This window comes from Balaenoptera ricei, chromosome 6 (assembly GCF_028023285.1).
Source record: "Balaenoptera ricei isolate mBalRic1 chromosome 6, mBalRic1.hap2, whole genome shotgun sequence".
Taxonomy (NCBI): domain Eukaryota; kingdom Metazoa; phylum Chordata; class Mammalia; order Artiodactyla; family Balaenopteridae; genus Balaenoptera; species Balaenoptera ricei.
The window spans coordinates 109,894,405-109,900,153 of NC_082644.1; the positions used below are offsets into that span (position 1 = coordinate 109,894,405).

Genomic DNA, 5,749 nt, shown 5'->3' on the forward strand with positions numbered 1-5,749 from the left:
GTGTGTGTGTGTTTAACTCAGAGAGAGCTAAGTTTCCTGTTTGAGGCAAGGCAGTACAAAACAGAGATCATATGCGAGGAAGAAAAAGCTAAGGATCTGAGAAAGCTTGGTTTGGCGGAGACCACTGGGTCCACAGACATTCACTCTCTCCTTTCCTGAGCTCACAGCTCGCTACATTCCCCAGCCTCCTCGAGGTTAGGTTTGGCCAAATGATGGCGTTGGAGCCGGTAGGATGTGATGAGTGCCACTTCCAGGCCTGGCCCCGAAAACCTCCCATCCCAGGCCCTCCCTGCTCATCCCCTTCCTGTGTGTGGGATGACCTTGGGGGCCCTGTGTTGACAATGGCAGATCCGTCATCAGCCTGGGCCCCCTGTCCATCCCACCAACCTGGAACAAACCTCCTAGATCTTATCATGAGAGAAAAAGAAACTTCCATTGTGTTAGGTCACTGCATTCTGGGTCTAATGGCTAAAGAAGTTTAGCCTACTCAAAACAGTAAGCTTGCAGGAGGTTTAGACCTCCAGGCACTACGAAATCGGGGTGGAGAGTTGGGGTAGAGGGCGCTGGACACATTTTCACAGATCTCCAGGATGGGCAGTGCCATCTGAGATGTGGGTCACACGTGTGAGGTGTTTCTTGGGCACTTGGCAAGTGACAGCCTTTCTGCTTATGATGAAGTCCATTATGGAAAAGCTGGTCTCTCTCTGAAGTGGATTCATAAACCCCACCTCTAGGGGGGGTGTGGGGACTGGCCATGGGCTGTGGATGCCATCATTGGCATGAAGACCATAGGGAGACCTTAACTTGAACTTTGTTTTCGCCAGGCTGGGGAGAGAAGTCTCCTTCGCAGAGCTGAGATGAGCTGCTGTGTGTGATGGGAGGAGAGATTATTTGGCTCAGGAAGGAGTGAGAGGAGGCCACACCCTCAGCAAGGCCTGAACACCTTCCCTTGTAGGGAGAGTACATAAGTTCGGTGCATTTCTAAGTCCCTGGCCCTCATGATAAGTCTCCTGAAGCCCTGTAACAGAGAAAGGGACAGAACATGCCCTTAATCTTTCTAGAGGGTGAGAAGGAAGGCACCCTCCCTCCGGGTGGGCTCCTGGGGCTGGGGAGGAGGATGGGGGGCAGGGCACCAAGAGGTGCAGAAGCTTGGGCCCCCCTCTGGCTGCCCAGAGGCCTTTGGGCCAGTGGCTGAGCTCACCACAGTAGGGGTGAAGTTGCCGGCTCAGCACCGCAACTTTGGGAGGGTCACGGTGACCTGAACCAGAAACCCGGGGAACATGGGGCAGCCCGAGTGGACAGACATGAGACCAGCACCCTAGCAGCACCACGCAGCAGTGCGTTGGCACTGTGACAAGCCATCCACAGTATCCCCAGACTTCCCCAGCAATTCCAGAGTGTGATACAGGACTTCCTGTCAACGGAGGGTAAGAGGGGGTGCAGCTGGGCTTCACTAAATTTGAAGAAGGGAGATGGGATAGGATTTGCTTCCAGAGAGAGTGGAAGAGTCCATATTTGTCGCCAGAACTTAGAAGGAGAGAGGGTACTGGTCCCTGGGGATGACTGGGGGGATCGGGGCGGGTTGTATCCACCGGCCCAAGCCAAGCACTTTCCTTTGCCCACTTCTGCTCCAAGTGTGGCTCTCAGCATCCAGGGGCATCAGGAAACTCAGAGCCCTGACTCTCCAGTGAGCAAACCAGCTCCAGGCAAGCAGGAGGCCTTGGAGCAGGGCTCAGCTCAACACCAGTGTCCTGCGGCTCCGGAGCAAGGACACAGAGGGGACGGGATGGTGAGGCAAAGCAAGAGTGGAAGGAAATGAGCTGCCTGCGTTCTGTGAAGGCTCAAAGTGACTTATTATGGGAAGATCTTGGCGGAGGTGGAGGGGGGAGGTTGGGAACAGCATCGCCAAGACAACCAGAGGTTCAACTGTCTACAAAGTCTATTCATCTTGCAGATGGCCCATTTCTCCCACGTTGGAGATTCAGAACGGCAAGAAAAGATATTAGAGGAGACAGAGTTCTGTACGGAGAAGCTTAGAATGGAAAATCGTCATCTTTTGGGTGCATAGTTCCTTGCCTTCCAGAGACCACAGCCAGTATTCTCGGTGCCCTTCGCTCCCAGGCCCCGTAGGTTTTCTGTCGCTGGAAGAACACAGACACTGGAGTCAGACCAGCCAGGGTTTGAGTCCCAGCTCCAGCACTTGCTAGCACTGCTTGAGCAAATCACTTCACGTCTCTGAGCCTCAGTTTCCCCATCTGTGAAATGGGGATTATAAAACTTGCCAGCTAGGGCTGTGGTGAGGAATAAGCAGACATAGAATGTAAAGCAATTTGTCACAATCATCCTCACTGTGACTTAATGAATTAGCATTTGCTCGATGCTGGGTCCTTTTCCTGACTTTTCGCATTCAGTCCTCACTATGACCCCTCTCGACAGATGAGACAGGCAGAGCCCAGAGAGGCAGAGTGATTTTCCCAGGGTTGCTCAGCTTGAAGATGGCTGAGCCTGGCCTGGAACCCAGGTGGTCTGACCTCAGAGTCCAGGCTCTGGGCCCCTCCCTGTACTTGTGATTCAGAGCAGGCTACGTATCAACGGTGCTCAAAGGGAGGCTGAAACGTAAGTGGGAGCGTGAAGCAAGGAAGCATCATTCTGAGGAAGGTTCTTGGAGGCGGAAGGATTTGAGGGGAAATTTTCCGAAAAAAAGCAGGATGTCAGCAGGAGGGAAGGGGTGAAGGGGAGGCATTGCCAGGCAGCGGCTGCAGTGGAAGCAAAGTCGGGGAAGTGGAGACACACGAGATGGGTCGGAGAACAAACCCATGTGGCTGCAGCTGAGGCCCCCAGGCAGAGAACTGAGCCGGGGCTTCACCGGTGGAGCTGTTTCCTTACAGAAAGGAGCAGTCATTTTTTCTCTCGGTCCCCTTCACAAACACATCAGACTGTGAGCTCCGTGAGGGCGAGGACCAGGTGAGTTTCCTGCCCTACTGCAGCCCCAGTGCCCAGCCTGGCACCTGAACCATGCACCATAGGCTCTGGACAAACTGTTGCTGGATGAACGGAAAGGGGGAGGGTGTGTATTCTCATCCGTCTCTCTCTCTTTTTTTTTTTTTTTTCCAGCAGCGCCATGCGGCTTGCGGGGATCTTAGTTCCCTGACCAGGGATTGAACCCGGGCCACGGCAGCGAAAGTGCTGAGTCCTAACCACTGGACCGCCAGGGTATTCCTGCATCCATCTCTTACTTTGTTAGAACTGCACCTGAATTATCATATAACCCCCTTTCCTCCTGCAAAGGAGGCATACTGTAACAGGGAGTGGGGGAGGGAGGTTAAGGAGAGAAATGGGTGGAACCAAGCCCCCCTGACAAGCATTTATCTCAGGATACTGACTCCAGGGAACAGAAACCACAGCCGTCCCCTCTTCCCCACACCTGTTCACCCGGGATATTTTAGGAGACGAATCTCCATGGGTTTCTCAAACCTTGCAAGCAGAGACACTGACAACTGTTTGTCCTAGACTATCTTTTTTTTTTTTTTTAAATTAATTTATTTATTTTTGGCTGTGTTGGGTCTTTGTTGCTGCGCACGGGCTTTCTCTAGTTGCGGTGAGCAGGGGCTACTCTTCATTGCGGTGCGCGGGCTTACCGCAGAGGCTTCTCTTGTTGCAGAGCACGGGCTCTAGGCACACAGGCTTCAGTAGTTGTGGCACATGGGCTCCAGTAGTTGTGGCTCGCGGGCTCTAGAGCACAGGCTCAGTAGTTGTGGCGCTCGGGCTTAGTCGCCCCACAGCATGTGGGATCTTCCCGGACCAGGGTTCGAACCCATGTCCCCTGCATTGGCAGGCAGATTCTTAACCACTGCGCCACCAGGGAAGCCCTAGACTATCTTTTCAAGAATGTTTGTATAGCGAACAGCCTTGGAAGATGGAGAGAGTCTTTCTCTCTGAATCGAAGGGCAGGCATGCTTACTGCCCACTGCAAAAGCTTGGTGTTCATCTCTTGTATTGCAACCCACTGCATGTGAGGTATCCAGCTGGACCCATCTATGTCATCCTTGTGTAGACTTGCCTATTAAAATATAGGACACCCTTGTAAGTTTGAGTTTCAAATAAACAATGACTACTTTATTTTTTTAATTCAAAAAAAAATTTCTTTTTCTTGGCCATGCGGTGAGGCTTGTGGGATCTTAGTTCCCTGACCAGGGATCAACCTCAGGCCCTCGGCAGTAAAAGCATGTGGTCCTAACCACTGGACCACCAGGGAATTCCCAATGACTACTTTTTTAGTATAGGTATGTCCCATGCAATATTTGAGACATACTAAAGAAAGGTATTTATCATTTATCTAAAATTCAAATTTAACCAGGTGCCCTCTGTTTATTTTTTAAAGCAGGCAGCCTTACTGCCGTGGACTTGGGGGCCAGAGGAACTGGGGCGAATATGCTGATGTTTATGCCATTTGCCATGCCGTGAGTAATAAAGTTCTTTGTCTCTGACCCAAGGCTCTTGTGTTTTCTGCGGGCACCCAAGTTAGCTCACAAGTAGGGCAAAATCTCATACTCTTCCCAGTTCTTGATAGGTATCCCCAGCCTAAGCTTGAAATCTGGCCTAGAGTTGGCAGCTCACAGCATCTGTGGGATAAATGATTGTCAATCCATAGGAATTACTGCCAAGCACACAGAATTCCTCAGGGATTTAGAATGGGTTCCTGGTGGTGTAGCAACTTTACATTTCACTAATGCATTGTTGTTACCATGGTTACTATAACTATACAGGACTGCATAGCTTCCAAAGAGCATTTGCACGCCATTATCTTGTTCAACTTCCCAATGACTTGCTGAAATATGCATGATCATTCTTACCTTAGGAATTAGAAAACTGAAGTTCAGGGTCAAGAAGTCCATTGCACTGGCTCGCTGCCTGTTGTACAGTGGCGATAATGTTTCCCAAAGATGTCAATGCTGCCATTACCACCATCAAGACCAAGCATACCATCCAGTTTGTGGACCGGTGCCCCACCGGCTTCAAAGTTGGCATTAATTACCAGCCTCCCACTGTGGTACCCGGTGGAGACCTGGCCAAAGTACAGCGAGCCGTGTGCATGCCGAGCAACACCGCAGCCGTCGCTGAGGCCTGGGCTCGCCTGGACCACAAGTTTGACCTGATGTATGCCGAGCGTGCCTTTGTTCACTGGTACGTGGGTGAGGGCATGGAGGAAGGAGAGTTTTCTGAGGCCCGTGAGGATATGGCTGCCCTTGAGAAGGATTATGAGGAGGTTGGAGCCGACAGCGCTGAGGGAGACGACGAGGGTGAAGAATATTAACCTGTCTGCTGCAATTTTACACGCTTGTCTTGGGACTGTCTTATTTGTGTTCTGTGGAGCTGCCCATTATGGCCCTATCTTGTCAATAAAAGTGATATTTCTATTTTCAATGTCAAAAAAAAAAAAAAAAAAAAGTCCATTGCACAAGGACACACAGCCAGTCAGTAGCGTAGCTGGGATCACTCAACCAAAGAGGACTTATGAGACCTACTGTGTGCCTAGCACTGGCCTAAGCTCATCACATACTTTATCTAGTACTAGTCTGATAATGTGGGCATAATTAAGACCCCAAAAGGGGTCTTATAACACCCGAGTTCGCATGGCTGGGCAGTGGCAGAGTCAAAATGAGAACCCATTTCTGTTTAATGCCAAAGCTTGAGCAAAAAGGTACAGTAGATCATAGGGGATAGGGTGGGGGGAGGGGGGCGGGGCAGA

The 5,749-nt window shown here is 51.1% G+C and overlaps 1 pseudogene; it reads left to right on the forward strand.

Annotated features, from left to right (window-relative positions):
* Nucleotides 1–4,839: 4,839 nt before the first annotated feature.
* On the forward strand, nt 4,840–5,424 carry LOC132368105 (tubulin alpha chain-like; annotated as a pseudogene).
* Nucleotides 5,425–5,749: the final 325 nt, after the last annotated feature.